This window comes from Ostrinia nubilalis, chromosome 20 (assembly GCF_963855985.1).
Source record: "Ostrinia nubilalis chromosome 20, ilOstNubi1.1, whole genome shotgun sequence".
Taxonomy (NCBI): Eukaryota; Metazoa; Arthropoda; class Insecta; order Lepidoptera; family Crambidae; genus Ostrinia; species Ostrinia nubilalis.
In genome coordinates this window covers 3140330-3158126 of record NC_087107.1, presented here as the reverse complement: position 1 = coordinate 3158126, position 17797 = coordinate 3140330, and positions in this window count along the sequence as shown.

Below are 17797 nucleotides of genomic sequence, written 5' to 3'. Positions count from 1 at the left end.
AGGATGAGATAGTCAAGTTTTTCTATATCTTGTATAGTTTTCGCGGCATCTGCTCTAGAAGGTCTGTAATAATGGAAATTTTATTTTTGTCTTACATGTTCCCATCAGGAGAAAATCGACTAAATCAACATTGAACAAATATTCTAAACATGCGGGAGCATGTTAAGCCTAGTTTCAGAGAGGGGACTGCACCGTGCGTATATTTAGACGAACCAATTGGAGCCACTTTTGACTCCTCATCACTCAAAAACTACTGTGCATTAACACTTCAAATTGGCTTATGTGTTGAGAATTGCAAGATAAACATCAGCTTCAAATTTCATAAATATACCTCAAACGGTTATTTAGGTATTGAAGTTAAAAAATCGACATTTAGAACACTAAAATCTTCTATCACCTGTGAAATGTTAAAATTTACTGGTTTTTTATTTGTTCCTTTGTATTTACACAACTACCTATCTGGATGCCAAATTTGAACCTTCAAGGTTATCTGGAAGTGGTTAGAATTTGGTCTAATATAGGTCAGACATGTAGATTTTTGGACGTCAATACCTAAAGAACCGTTTGAGGTATATTTATGAAATTTGAAGCTGATGTTTATTCTTGCAAGTCTCAACACATGAGCCAAATTTAAAGTGTTAATGCACAGTAGTTTTTGAGTGACGAGGAGTCAAAAGTGGCTCCAAGTGGTTCGTCTAAATATACGCACGGCGCAGTCCCCTCCCTGGAACTAGGCTTTACATACTCTCGCATGTCTAGAATATTTGCTCAATGTTGATTTAGTCGATTTTCTCCTGATGGGAACATGTAAGACAAAAATAAAATTTCCATTATTACAGACCTTCTAGAGCAGATGCCGCGAAAACTATACAAGATATAGAAAAACTTGACTATCTCACCTGTAGCAAATTGAATAAGCTTTTTTTGGTTCATAGTAGTCATGTCACAAGGACGCATAGTTTCCGAAGATTAAGCGAAAAACCGAAAAGTGGTACCTTTAAACCCCCCTCTCCCCGCCGGCTCAAGGGCTAAGGGCGGGGACTTTTGCTATGTTCACCTCCTAACTAGTCTAAATAAAGTCCCGAAGTCAGAAATTGTGTTCCACGGATTTCCATCTATAATGCTTTATTGACTGGACTATTGTAGCGCAAACATAAAAGAGGAATAAATTCCATGCGCGATACAAGCTTTCGAAATGATTTGAACCTTGACAACATTTTTTTTTGTGTTTTATTATCATGTGTTAACGGATTAACGATTAACGTTAACTTCCGTTAAATCTTGCGAAATGTAACGTTGTAACGTTTAACGAAGTTAATTTTTTTATTAACGGTTTAACGATTAACGAAGTTAACTATTTTATTAACGGTGCCCAGCTATGTTCGTGTATGACCCTGTCCACGCGTTCACGCGCACTGTGAGACCTCATAGTAATGTTTGTGAATACGGGCGTCACACTTACAAGAGTGGACAATGGACAATCTATTTGGTTAGTATGAGCTTAACCCCCCAGGTGGAGCTTATGGTGATTGATAGGGTGTAATAAAGGATACGTTGGTAAAAACGTAAACACAGCTATAAATTGCTGTCAATTTCGCAGATATTTTAATAAAATACAAATCGACATCGTGAATTGGCGTGTATCTACTTATTTTCACTATAGGCATTTCGGATTTAGTTGTTGCTAACGTCTTCCTAACATCCTGTATATCTTTGACTGAATCAATGTAGAAAGGGAAGAGCATGGATGCAGGCAGCGCAGTATCGGCACAGAATACATAATAGTAACTAGCAACAGAAATTGCACTCCTTTGATCAGGATCAGATGCCGACATTTTAACGGTAATAATAATAATGCAAAATTTCCAACGAACCTGGTGCATTCGAAATCGCACCTTTTCAGAATCAGAATCAGAATTTATCTACCTCGCAGCTCAAGCGTCAGGGTTGTATAAGCAAAGTAAAATAAATAAAAACTTAATTTTAAGAAGCATTTATTGTAGGTATTTACGATTGGTAAACGTTAATCTAGTGGTGTTTGTATTTTGTACCATCTCCAAAGTACCTATTAATAAACTTCAGTGTTGCGATAATTCGAAATTGGACAAACGTTTTAAAAGGTGTAGTGTCGGAAACAAGACGACAATGCAGTTATTTTTAATTATTTAAATTACTACAGTTAATTATTATTTCTAAATATTACGATTTTCCATTATAAAGAGGAATAACAGTGCTGTTGGAAAATTAAACCTTGATTGCGACGAAGATCGACCGAGCGTGTATAGGTACGCGTGTGGACACAGGCGCGTGGCGGCCCTGACTGATTTGCAACTTGGAGTTGTCGCGCGCTGTAGGTAATTATCTCGGCCGGCATAGGCGAGTGACGGAGGCCTGGTATCGGTCGTTATGGAAAGCCTTTGGGGGAGGCCTTTGTCCCGCAGTGGACATTTGGCTGAAATGAACGATCGAATGTAGAGTAGCAATTAATTATCACAACACTGCGGTGTGTCGCGGTGGTCTGGTCTACGCTACATTGTCCCGTTCTCTCAAACGCGCAATCCCGCCGGTTTAGTGGCCGCACTCGTTGCGTTGATCTTAAAGATTTTACAGTTATCTAAGAATAAGAAATAACTAAGTTAACTGAAACTAGGCAACAGTTTTTGCGGTGCCTAGTTCTCGAATCATTGGATAACCGAATGCAGTCAGCCGAAGTGATCCTGCGTAAGACGATGCACTTTGCAATGTTCGTGATAAACTGGTTTAAAATTTTTGGCTTTCTACTCTGAGACTTAAAATACAGTAGGTACCTTACTTAGCAAACTGAAAGAATTTACAGACAAAATTATAGAATAAGTAATACCTTTATGTACAAATAATTTAATAAATATGAATAATAGGTTTAAAGTTTATTTAATCATCAACGTAAAATTATGAAACAGGGTAAACTCGAACTATAAATAATTAAGTAGGTTTTAATGGTAGAATCAAATTGAAAGACCACTCTACCTGTGGATGTCGTAAAAGGCGACTCAAGGATAAAGGTAGACCAAGCTCAGGCTTCTAAGGTACAACCAATCTGTAGTACCTATAGGACAAATCCTTCAGTTGCCTCTGGTGCTCATGTTAAGTCATGCTCCTGCAGTGGAGACTAAGCGACAGCGCACATTGGGCGACAAAAACGGTGACAGACGAGGCCACATATTTAATTACTAGCTTTTGCCCGCAGCTTCACCCGCGTGAAATTTAGTTTGTCACAGATCGTCATAAATTATAGCCTATATGTTATTCTGGGTTATCTATACTTATAATAAATCTGTAGAGAGGTCAATTCTGTACATGAAATATATTTTCAAAATAACTATCAGGGGGTGATTAGTGATCGATACTGATGCCAAAAATGCAATCAGTAAAATTTTTGTCTGTCTGTCTGTCTGTCTGTCTGTCTGTCTGTATGTTCCTTATAGAAACAAAAACTACTAGACGGATTTTGACGAAACTTGGTACAATTATTCTTCATACTCCTGGGCAGGTTATAGGATACTTAGGAATTCCCACGGGAACGGGAGTTAGCGGGAAAAAACATTTGTATGAAAAATCTAAACCGCTTAAGTTAGACGCTTGAAATTTGGCATGCAGGTACCTTAGTAAACTTAAAGCTTAGTTACAACAGGATATTGCAAAATTCCCACGGGAACGGGAGTTAGTGGGAAAAAACATTTGTATGAAAAAATCTAAACCGCGTAAGATAGACCCTTGAAATTTGGCATGCAGGTACCTTAGTAAACTTAAAGCTTAGTTACAACAGGATATTGTAAAATTCCCACGGGAACGGGAGTTAGCGGGAAAAAACATTTGTATGAAAAAATCTAAACCGCGTAAGATAGACTCTTGAAATTTGGCATGCAGGTATCTTTGTAAACTTAAAGCTTAGTTACAACAGGATATTGCAAAATTCCCACGGGAACGGGAGTTAGCGGGAAAAAAAATTGCATGAAAAAATCTGAACCGCGTAAGATAGATGAAGGGGGGGAAAACGAGATCCACGCGTACGAAGTCGCGGGCGGCCGCTAGTAAACAATAATACTGTAAAGTTTCATCAAAATCGTTCAGTAGTTTTTGCGTGAAAGAGTAACAAACATCCAGACATCCACACAAACTTTCGCATTTATAATAGTAGTAGGATTTTTATTAGTTTGTGGTCGCAACATGTCGCGGAGTCGCAACGACTGCTAAAATATGAAAAGACGCGCGCGTGCGTTTTGTGGCCGCGACTGTTCACCGCGTTTTGTCGCTCAATGTGCGCTGTCGCTAATAAATTAATGTCATAAAAATATTACACTGTTGGTAAATACTTATGTTCATTAATCATTACTTACCTACAATAAACCTACACAAAACATGTTCGGCCGTCTTTAATTTTAAACAAGCAACAAAATAGTGTGGATAAATTGGTCGTTCATCCTCGCCCATACAAGCCTACTGCCTAATTATTAATTAGAAAACAAGCTATTTCCTTTATTCTATAACATTTTCTCCACTCTATATCCTCTAAACTTTACTGTAAAAATTGTAAGCAACACGAAATTCAGTTCTTTGTTAAAGAAGTCCGGTTTAATTTATAAAAGAGGCCTCGAACTCAATCTTAATTAAACAAAAAATCTAAAACTGTTGTAATACCAACGAAATAAATGTACTTACAACCCAATCCGGTATGTAAAGTGAATTTATTTATTTTAAGTTTTTAAGCCTACGCGCAGACCACCGACTTTTAGTTGGCCGATAGTTGGGCCCGGTTTTAATTTGTATGAAGAATCGGCTGATACCAAATCGGTGTAATGTGCGCACTTTTACATGTCATGTCCTAACTTTAACAGCCCGACCCAACTATCGACCGATAAAAAGTCCATAATGTGCGTTATGCAAGTTACACAATTTCAAGAAACTAATTTGAAATTTGTTTGATTTTTTCTGCAATTTTGATGCAAGGATTCACTAATTAATTATTATATTTAATTTATTGATCAAGTAAAGCTATAAATTAAGTTACGCCAAAACAAAATGTATGTTAAAACCGAAAATAAAATAAAAACTGACCAAATTAATTAAATAAGTATTTGCAAGAGGACTCTACCACCAGAGCCATCGTGAACGTCGAGCAAAGCTTTCGCGCACGTTATTTAATGTTATTTTGTATTAAAATAGAATACAATTCACACCACTTCTTACAGTGAATACCACATCTTACAATAATGTATAGAGGTAAGGAAATATAAACAAACAAAACCGTCTCTCTCAATAATAAAACTTTTATGAAAAAGTGCACTAAAAGTTAAAAATAATAACAATTAAAAAATAATCGCTTTATTTTTGATGATTACAATGTGTGATGGTAAATTATGACTCCTAGATGTTTTCAACATTATCATTTAGTCTCTATTGCAGGCGCATGACACGATCCTCTCTAATTTACCAGAGGCCAGGAATAATTTTAAATTAAAAAGTAAGCTCATACAAACAATAAAATAATATCAATAAGAAATAAAAACCAACAATATAAAGCAATGGATGCTGTAGCCAACTCTTATCTACTTATTTCATAAACAACTCATTGGTCAACGATTTACCAGTCACGTGATTTGCAATATCGATTGTTACCAAATCTTATACGCCAGCGCCAGCCTTTTCTTGGACGTTATTTTTATTAAAATACAGATGAATTTCCTTCTTTAAAAGATTTCAGAAACGTGATGGAAAAATTGAAATAAATCGAATGATGAACACGGACAGGAAAGCGAGACATCATTGTCCGAAAAACGTGTTTAATCTCAATCGATTTATTTCACAGACGATATTGTGCGAAAGGATTGCTTTCTATTGCTCTATAAAACGAAGAGATCACAAATAATGTCAAAACAATTGCGTAACGAATCATTTCAGCGCGTCTGAAACGGCCATCTTTGAAATCAACTCGATTGTAACCGATTGAGAATATTATTTTCACAAGGATGACCTACCTAATTCGTACCTAACAATTTTGTTGGGTAGTTCGCCTGTGTGTCTCAAATACATAGAATCTATAATGGGTTTTTAGGTTTTCACAATTTAAGATTACCTAATATTTTATTTTTTTATGATAACCTGATGAAAAGGAAAAGATTTAAAGGAAAATCTTGAATTTTCCGATAAGAAATTAGGTAACACTGATTAGGGGCCGTTCAAGTATTACGTAAGCACCAAAGGGGGGTGGGGGGGTCTCTGTTTTGCTTATTTTGGATGACATGGGGGGTAGGGGGTCTAGATGATGATTACGTCATCGTTAGTTATTTACGTTTTTTCGGGGATTCCCGCAAATAATACATATGCGTAGGCACTCGCTTTGAGAACTGATTAGGGGAATTACCGCACATTAGGGAAATTACCGTGCGCTATTCACTTGTCTAATAATTAACTCTCGTGCCGACACTGCCCATTGTTTGAGAGTCGTAGTCCGCATATTATTATACGCGAAGCCGGCCTCCCGCGCGCGTTTTGTTTGGATACTAAACGTATTGTAAGCACTGAAAGATATCATTTGTGTTTATGTTGATGCATAATTGATGAAATTATGTTTGTTATGTTCTTTATTTCTGATTATATTTTTTTGTCCCTTACTCTATGTGTATCAGTTAAACCTAATATTTTCATGAATTTTCCTATTTTAAAAATGACAATATAAAAAACATTTATAACTAAAAATGTTTACGTAAGCATAGGGGGAGGGGGTAAGTGCTTTGCTTACTTTTGATGACAAGGGGGGCGGGGGGGTAAAAAATTTTAAGAAATCTGCTTACGTAATACTTGAACGGCCCCTTAGCTCAATAGCATGATCTGAAGTCAATTACCCTGTACCTACCTACGTGTACCTACCCATTATCTAAAAGGTGATCAGTCTTTACTTTTACTTATGATAATAAACACCATATTAATTTCAGATCTATATCTTGTCTATTACCGACATACTTACCCTTGAAATACCAAGATATAATTATGAATTAACTGATACTTACTGAACCAAAACTGAACGAAATGGCAACAATAAACAACTCAACAATCCTATGTGTAAAGTGTAACAGCTGTTTAGGTCAAGGTGCTAGGTTTTGTGCGACTTTCGCTCTTCATGTCGTGCTTTATTTAATTTTTATGCTAATGTAGGTTAAATAAGGTTGATTTTTAAAATGTCTATAAATATGTACAGTGGTTTTTGTGTGTCCAGATTGAGAGATACCCCGCATTCATGGCCCGCACTTTTCGAAGGTTCCAGAACATTGGAGCACTAGACACGTTTTATATTTCTAAAGCATCTGGCACAAATCAATTTTCTATTCTTCTAATAAACTGGTAATTTTTCTGTAATATCACAAATATTCCGATATTAGATTTAGTCTAAGATGGTACGTAAAAAGCTTCACACTATGAAGGTAACCTGTGGTCTAGTGGTAAGACTACCTGCTTCAGACGCAGAGGTCCCGGGTTCAATTCCCAGTGGGAGCAGATTTTTCTGTTCGGTTTGGTTGGTGGTAGGGCTTGTTCCAAGTCCTCCTGGCTAGCTACCACCATCTTACCTAAGCCTGTCGCCATAACAATAATGTTAACAGCATTATTGTGTTCCGGCAGTAAGAGGTAAGATAGCCAGTTCCTCCGTGGTTGAGGATTCCGGGTGAAGCTCGCTTCCACCTTCGGCCTGATCATCACTCCATCAGGTGAGATACAGGCCAAGAGCTTTCTCGTTGTGGATAAAAAAAATATGAAGGTGCAGCCAGCGAGGTCTTTCTAATCCTTAGCGGTTCGCAACATAGTTCGTTCGTTTCAGCCAAATGACGTCCACTGTTGGACAAAGGCCTTCCCCAAGGTTTTCCACAATGAACGGTCCTTAGTAGCTGACATGATATACATACATGAATGAGTTGCATTGGAAAAACTTCAACGAAAATACTGAAAAAAGCTGTTTTTTTTTCAGTTGTTCTCGAGTTTTTCGCTGAGTAACATACCTACTCATTAATTATTAACACAGCCGTAGATACTTGTACGATTTAGTATGGGATTCGAAATCATAATACATAATGTATGTCTCAAAAATAATTTAATGAAATATTTAAGTTATTATTGCTGACATTAAATTACTTGAGAAAATTAATAGTCTTCAAAGAAAATTAACATATTACATATTATAACATTTAATTTTATAAACGTACCAATTTGAATTCAATAATGATTATTCTTTAATTTATTGTGATTGGCTCTGCCTTTTAATTAAAGTGGAGGAAATCAATTTTAATAACAAACTCATGAAATTTATTTTTTTGCTGATAGGCAATTTAAAATCTTTATTGCGTATTAAGTTTATTTATTCTATTCTTTTGTATTATATTGTATACTTACTTAGTTATAAAGTATAATATTGAAAAGTTCTGAATACTAATTTTTACTTTAAAAAAAATACAAAGTGACAAACGTTGGTTTTATGGTTTGAACCAGAGCTTTCGTAAGTTCAACACGATAAGTTGCAGGTTTACGATTAAAGTTATGACATTGGTCAGCAAACAAAAGCAATACTTTTCAATTCATACAACAATTGGTTTGATTTTGTAACTGAGCATAATAATACTTATTAAAGAGACAATATGGAAATCTTGGAAGGCCTGTGTTCAGCAGTGGACGTCCTGTGTCTGAAATGATGATGATGTGTATTATTAGACTTAATAGGTAAAATTGACATGAAAGTAAGGGCGAAAGGCTCAAAAAACCTTTTAGCTTTGTTCAAAATCATGCCGATTGCTGAAACTATTGAGTCGACCTGCTTAAGTATAACGAAATTGAATCTAGTTAATGAATAAACGACTCTATCGAGTTAGTTAGGTAACAAATAGATTATGTACCTAAAATATAATTGAATTAGGAGTGAAAAACATTAGTTCCGGACTTAGTCAACCATACCTCGTAAAGTAATTCTGTATTAGGTGAAAGAAAAGCCAGTTATTCCAATATAATATTACTTCAGAGCCATATAAAAAAACTAGCAAGGAAATATAACAATAATAACTCTTTTTAACTGGCTATTATTAATTTTATTGACTAGTTACCCAACAAATCCAGTTGTCAAATGAATGCAAGAATTCAAAAATGCAAGGACGATTTTATAAAATTGCAAGAGAAAGGTGGTTACTAAACTATCTACTTAAGAACTTGACATAATTCGGCGCAAGACAAAATTTAATTGGAGTGAGTGCCATATTTTATTGATCAGAACATTTCTTTAGTCTTAATTTAAAACATGTATTTTAAGGAATTGTATTTATTTCATTTCAGCCTTTGACAGTCCACTGTTGGATGCACTCGTAATTTGTATCTTCAAAATCCTTTAGATTTATGCCCGTTTTCACCATCAATCCCTTATTTTTAAGTGACCACTATGAAAACAAAATTCCTGTTATGTGTTATCATAGGGGTCACTTAAAAGTAAGGGATTGGTGGTGAAAACGGGAATTAGTGCTTTAGCCATCAGTACTTCAATCTTGACAACACTGGGGTTAGAAGAGAATATTTGACGTTGCTATCTATAGGTATTGCATCTACTTATCTACCTCCATTTCTTTGTTTTGTCACCTGTCATCAGCTTTGCACTGGACAGAACTCTAGCCATTGCTTCGATCTCCTCCAAGTCCTTCTGATTACGTTGCGGGTCCAATAACTACATAGTTCAACTATCCTCCGGACAAACTTGACCTTTACTGGTTGGGTTTTTATTGGCGGTCAAGCTGTAGATCCAGGCTACACAGGAGTTGCAGCGGTGGGAATAGTTCCGTACTTTCATTTCATTCTTTGTCTTTCATTGTCGGCCGTTTGGTGTAGTGGTTCGAAACAGACTACTATTCCGGAGGTTGCGGGTTCGATTCCCGCACAGTACGAACATTTGTGTGCGTGATCATATTTGTTTGTATTGGACTGGGTGTTTTCTATGTATAATATGTATGTATTTACAAAAAAAAAAGTATTTAAGTATGTTTATATCCGTTGTCTAGTACCCATAGTACAAGCTTTGCTTAGTTTGGGACTAGAAGCGTAGTGTAAAATGTCCAAGGAAATTTATTATTATTATTATTATTATTTACATCTCTATCCACTTCTCTCACCGAGTCAAGAATCCCCCAAAACGTATGAGTTAGGAAAGTTCATCAAGTTGAATGATGATGTTCATGAACATGCATGTTCTCTGCTCATGCGGCCCGCTTATTTAAGCAAAAGAAGTATCCATCTCGGGCGGCACATCATGCACCCGGATGAGATAGCAGATATCACGCTCCAAAGAATCTGGAAATCTATAGACTCAACAGGACTAAGCAGTGAACTCTAAACACAAGGGCTGCCACAATAGATCAAACCTGATCGAGCTGGCGCAAATGAAGGCCCAAAAAACCAATAATAATAATAAGTTGATAAAGCTAATTAGGTACTTTATAATATGTATTTCGCATGCAAGTAACCAGGATGATCGGAATCACGTGAAGCAGTACATACAAATTATTTAAAAGAAATGTAATTTATACTAGCAGTGACGTAAAGGGGTTGCATGCGATTTACACGCATGGCGGTCAGTTAAATTGCACACATTATGAGTTAACTGTTATAAAGATCGTTAAATCTGTAAACAAAGAAAGAAAATTTTACGATACAAGCCCTGAAAACCTAGTTAGTTTTCCATTTCCTGAAATATCGTTTTTCAGTTATTAAGTAATTCAGCGAACTAGTGAAGTCATTATAAAGTCTGTCTATGCATTTATGAGGGCACATAGTACGCAGAACTGACGGTCGATGGGGCAGCAGGTTCTGGAGTGGAGGCCGCGTACCGGAAAACGCAGCGTGGGACGTCCACCCACATGGTGGACCGACGACATCGTAAAGGTAGCAGGAAGGCGCTGGACGCAGGCCGCTAGCTACCAATCGATCAACATGGAAATCATTGGGGGAGGCTTATGTTCAGCAGTGGACGTCCTATGGCTAAAATTATTAAAAATGCGTCTTATCTTGTACCTACTAGCTGTTGCCCGCGGCTTCACCCGCGTGAAATTCAGTTCGTCACAGATCGTCATAAATTATAGCCTATGTTATTCTGGGTTATCTATCTATACTTATAAATCTGTAGAGAGGTCAATTCTGTACATGAAATATATTTTCAAAATAACTATCAGGGGGTGATTAGTGATCGATAATGATGCCAAAAATGCAATCAGTAAAATTTTTGTCTGTCTGTCTGTCTGTCTGTATGTTCCTTATAGAAACAAAAACTACTCGACGGATTTTAACGAAACTTGGTACAATTATTCTTCATACTCCTGGGCTGGTTATAGTATACCTAGGAATTCCTACGGGAACGGGAATTATCGGAAAAGTCTATTTGTATGAAAAATCTAAACCGCTTAAGTTAGACGCTTGAAATTTGGCATGCAGGTACCTTAGTAAACTTAAAGCTTAGTTACAACAGAATATTGAAAAATTATCACGGGAACGGGAGTTAGCGGGAAAATCCTTTTATATGAAAAATCTAAACCGCTTAAGTTAGACGCTTGAAATTTGGCATGCAGGTACCTTAGTAAACTTAAAGCTTAGTTACAACAGGATATTGAAAAATTCCCACGGGAACGGGAGTTAGCGGGAAAAAACATTTGTATGAAAAAATCTAAACCGCGTAAGATAGATGAAGGGGGTAAAACGGGAGCCACGCGTACGAAGTCGCGGGCGGCCGCTAGTAAACAATAAAACTCTAAAGTTACATCAAAATCCTTTCAGTAGTTTTTGCGTGAAAGAGTAACAAACATCCAGACAGCCAAACTTTCGCGTTTATAATATTAGTAGGATTTATTAGCTAACACTTCGTCTCTAGGTTTGCGGTGTTTCTATTTTAGTTCCCACAACATAAAATCCGTTCCGATTTAACTGGTTTACCTACTTTTATTCTGGTTAAAAGTAATAAAATAAGTAACAAAGTATGCATCAGTGATTTTCAGAGCATTGTCAACAAAAACTGACTTCCCGGACTGTCTTTGTGTAAGTAGGCCCGTAATCGTTATCGTTAAGCATCTAATTAGCAATTTTGCTTTATTTTTTATTTAAGTGAACGAATAAATTATAGAAGTGGTAACATAGTTTTGCAGGGCAATCGAATACCGCACTTAGCCTCATGATTGGGCCATTGTGCGCGATTTGTGGTTTATCCTCCTACTCCAACCACCCCAGATCCCCCAGAAGGCAAGCAGCCCGTCTAGGCTGCTGCAGGCCTCCTGTAGCTACGATGGTGATCGAAGAAATTGAGCCCGTTGTTCTGCTACGCTGCTGCACTTCATGAGCACATGCTGCGGTGTTTCCTCTGCCTCCATGCACCCCCTGCACAGTGGGCTGTCTGTAACACCTATGTTGTGTAGGTGCTTGTTTGTTTATGTGGTAACATAATACTTTTCAACAGGAAAGGCATTAAAAGCGTGCTCGTTATAGGTACATCATCTTTCATTTACAAGTATTGTTTTTGCCCATTTTTACAGCTGGTGGCGTCTATTTAAGCCCAGTACTTTTCATGCTCTTGTCTTAAAGAACTAATTACAATTAGATACTTAGGAGTTACAATTAGGCCTTTGTCCAGCAATGGACTTCTTTCGGCTGAAACGAACGAACGAACCTAGGAACGCAGGACCGTTAATTGTGGAAAACCTTGGGGGAGGCCTTTGTCCAGCAGCGGACGTCATTTGGCTGAAACGAATGAGGTACCCAAATGATTCGTTCTTTTCAGCCAAATGACGTCCACTGCTGGACAAAGGCCTACCCCAAGGTTTTCCACAATGAACGGTCCCAGGTTCTTCCTGAGTCCACTCATAGTCTCTCATTCGTGAACATAGGTAAGTAGGTACTTACTTATGTGTTGACCACAGCCTCGACAAATAGGAAAGATGGTTTTACAAACTCATAGAACCTTTTATGCTTTCGTTTACCTTCTCCCAATTAAGTTGGCGATGGCTGCGGACTTGACAAGTTACTGAAGGGTTTTGAAGCATATCATGGATTGCTTTTATTGTTTGCTATTGTTGTTGTTTGTAGTTCTATAAAAAATAAAGTTATTTATTTTTATAAATAATAAAGTTTTTTATTTTTTATTTGATTCATCTTTTTGAATGTTTAATCAGGTACCTAGATAGTTTAAGTAGTTAAAAAAAGCGTACTCATAGAAGCCTGATACTGGCTACAAATATGTTGGAACAAAATATAGCGCATTTAGTTTGTCAAGATTAGTACGATATCACTACTACGTTTGCTTGATCCCATAAGAATACCTAAGGGGAAACCATGTAGACTTGTACGAAATATTATACGAGTAGGTATGTCTGAAATTTAGAAAACTGCCTACAATGCAATAAATATAACCTACTTCTTAAATATTGCCTCGACCTCAATTTTACGCAAACTACAAAAACTTATGAATATGTCTTATTCTTGGGTCCCCACCTAAAGTTAGTCTAAGTAGGAGGATTCTACTACTCAGAGTTTCAAATCCCTAGAAGTCTATATTATCAAGTTTTCTACGAATCTTTAATAACTAAAGACGGCCGCTCACGACTTTGTACGCGTGGATCCCGTTTTACTCCCTTAGGGGTTAAATTTAGCAAAATCCCTTAGTTAATTTCGAGCACCTTCGTTCTAAAAGGAACCCCATGGAGAAAGAGACTCCTAGCACTTGTAGTTTCTGAGATTTCGTGATGAATGAGTTAGTCAGTTAGTCAATTAGTCAGTGACCTTTCGCTTTTATAAATAGGTAGGTACTTAGTGACATATTTTAAGATCGTGAGTCAGAAGAACCTTTTTCAAGGGCTATAGTTCAGAAGAATAAAAAATAAAGTCAACAGAAGCCTTATCGGTCACAATCACAATCATTCAACTATAGATGCTCATTGTACCGGAATGAAAACAGAACTCTATGGCGGCGATAATAACGCAGACCTGCATGAATGGACACCGTGGCTTATACTGGACTTACAAACAGTAGGCTCACACATTCACCAAGTTTTCAGTTCAGCTTTCACGATTTCAGACGTTCAAATTCTAATTAAAATTCTTTATACAGGGTGAGCCAAAATTTTCTGATTTCTCGAAAACTGTAGGGACTCGAGTGATGGGAAAATGGGCATAATTTCATGAATTTTTAGTAGACCGTACTATGGAGCGCTTCATGGGACAACAGCGTGTTTTTTGGTTGTAGGTATGCTGGATTCAGGCCGCCTGCAAACCATCCAATCTAGAAATCATCGGAGGAGGCCTAATGTTCAGCAGTAGACGTCCTGTGGCTGAAATGATGATGATTATTCTTACTTGCTTTAAAGGTTATCACATCGGTACTACATCGACTGTTGCTGAATAGAAGTGCCTAATGAGTAAGCAATGTTCATTTGTTTTCGTTCATTCAATTTCTTTACAACAATGAATGAAGAACAAATTAATGTAGATTCATGTAAAGCATTTTATTCACCGTTCGCGTCTTTCAAAACCTGAATTTAGTAATATACTTATACCTGAACAATTATTTGAGCGAAACATGTATTGTATTGTAAACTAGGATCATGTAATCCCGATCCACAACCGGTTGTGAAACGTGGCCACTGTTCGCGGCCGAATGGGGTCAATAAATTGCAATCAGCGACGCAATAATTTAATGATATATAAACTAGTGACATTATTAATCCCTTCAACAAATAATTATTTCGTCATCTTCAGTATTTCCGGTTTGGGTAAAACGGAGCTGTCAAACGTAAATTCATCGTTGAACTAGGTACCTAATTGGGTGCTGATACTTATTTACTTTATGTATTTACTTCATAAATTTACTAAATCAATATTTAACATCCAAATTGAATTAACTATAGAAGAAAAACAAACAAAGCTTCAGGGTTGGCAAATTTTGTAGAATTTAATTAAATTATTATTTCAAAGAAAAATTCAATTTAAAACAAGTAATGACAAGAGTACTATAGGCCACAGTTCCAGCTTCCCATTTCCGTTCATGTCATCTCATTCTATCGCAAAGAATCACCATTCAATTAGAGCGAGAAAAAACGGAAATGAGTAACTGGAACTATGGCCCACTGTACATAGAGTGCCTTGATCGCACTTTAATCTTTATTTATTTATTTAAAAAGATAACCAACACGTTTACACCAAACTAGACTAATGTACAACAATAACATTTATAATCTTGTATGTTTCCTGTCATAATAAAATAATACTACTTTAGTTAGGTAGCCTTTCATAGTTTTCTGTTCTGTTCTGCTAATGAATTTTTATAAAAGTTGAACCTTCTACGTAACAGTAATCAATAATGTTATAATCACTATAACCCAAATGTTGCGTAAAGTAAAAACCATTTATTATGACACAGGACAAGACTGTGACCAATTTAGTGAACGTTTTAGTTTTCGCTTCAGTACAAGTAAAGTGCATATAATAGGGCTATATTTCATTACCGTGTTATAATACATAATGCGACTTAACGACGTTACCGAAACTCCTCGATAAACGTGGTTTGTGTAGGAAGTTAGTCTAAAAAAGTGTTGGACATGTATTTTTAGGCAGCTGTATGTATTGTAATCTTACTCAACTAAGATTCATAAGACAGTGGTGACTGAGTTTGTTGCGGCGCTTCTTCTCAAATGTTTGTCTCGAAGCGCTGGTAGGGCAAAAAAATAATGAGACATGTATAGGCTCCTTAAGAGCATTTGACGATTTGCAAGTACTAATTTAATTAGTCTAAACAAATAAAGATAATTTTGATTTTGATTTTTTTGATTTTGAAAGAGTTTCCAATGACAGTTTAATTTTCCCCCCGGAAAAACTTGCCTTTCACTGGTTGGGTTTTTATTGACGGTCAACGGACCAAAAGTTAACTGAGCTTAGTTAAATTTCTAAAAAATATATTTTTATTCTGACCGTGCATAAAAATCTTATATTTTTGAAGTGGTTTTAAAATGGGCTGAGCTAGGAATGTTTTTGGGGTGAATAAGGAACATAAAATTAAAAATTTGTTGTGGGTAGAGTAAGGAACAAAATTGGGTTGAATAAGGAAAAAATAATGAGTGGGTTGAGTTGTCGTGGGTCGAATACGGAATAACCCATTTCGCACGTTGATAATCAAACCGTCACTATACGAAATTTGGAGAAATTGAGTTAACAACGCCATCTATCAGCGCTCCGCGAAAAGTGCATGCTGTAAAAATCCCACGCTTAAAGCTCAAATAGTTCGGCAGATATCACTAGTGTCGTTATGGAGTTTAATGGGAAAACCGGCATTTGTTGTGAGTAACAGTGACACGTTTTTAGTAGTGACGGGATCTGGACGGGCACGCCGTGATAGTTATGTAAACTCTGTGTTGAAAAACGTCATTTTTAGCATAAAGACGCTTTTACTCCAAAACCATAAGATAAGTCACAATAAAGTTATACGAAAAACGCCTTAAAACAAAAAGTGACAATATTTCTCTTACATTTTTAAAAAGATTGTTCATCACTTCGTAGAATATTGTGTTTATCCAAATAGTGAAATATTAAAACAACAAGAAAGATTTTTAAATGATTAAGTAGTTATAGAAAGAAAGAAAGAAAGAAAAATATTTATTCGATGCAAGTAGGTACACAGCAAGATAATAACTAAAACTATTATAATTTTATCTAACAAAAATGCCACCAGGCAATCCAAACACTAGTAAAATCAAAGAAATTATCAAGGTAATTACTACTTTGTCTAGCGTTTGTGGACTATGAAAAAGCCTTGGATTCGATCGAGATCTGAGCAGTGCTACAGTCTCTCCAACGGTGCCAAATTGACTATAGATACATCGAAGTGTTGACAGGCTTGTACGAAAACGCCACAATGTCGGTTCGTCTCCAGGATCAGGACTCGAAACTCATCCAGTTGCAGCAAGGGGTGAGACAGGGAGATGTCATATCTCCGATACTGTTCAACACCGCCCTGGAAGATGTTTTCAAGCTTCTGAACTGGAGCGGATTCAGCATAAATATCAACGAGTACATAATCCACCTTCGATTTGCGGACGATGTCGTAATCATGGCTGAGACTGTGGAAGATCTAGGCATAATGCTCGATGGCCTAAGTAGAGCCTCTCAACAAGTGGGCCTGATGAATGAGTATGAAAATGAATATGGACAAGACAAAAAACATGTCAAATGTCCATGTAGTATCCACTTGTCTGGAGACTCTACACTCGAAAGTTTGTTGACCTGGGACAAACAGTCCAGTTACGTAGGTCCAACTTCGAGAAAGAGGTCATTCGTCAATCCAACTCGGCTGGGCAGCGTTCGGGAAGCTTCGTGATATTCTCACGTCCGAAATACCGCAGTGCCTCAAGACAAAAGTTTGATCATGTGTGTTGCCAGTGATATTTTATGAATCTGAGAGGTCACCCAAAAGGTGATGGAGCGTGTGATGCTCAGTTAGTTTCCCTACATGATTGAATCAGAAATGAGGAGATCCACAGGAGAACCAAAGTGACCGACATAGCCCGCAGAATCGCTAAAATCAAGTGGCAGTGGGCGGGGCACATAGCTCGCAGAGGTAATGGCTGCTGGATAATGATCCAGAATTTAAACCTACTTCTCTGAGCCTTTTTCCCATGAAAAATCAAAAATCACTATCTAGTTCGTCAAGTTCATCGAGGTCATCAAGTTCTTGTTGTTTAAAGGCTGCCTGAACAAGAGAGTACCTTATTTT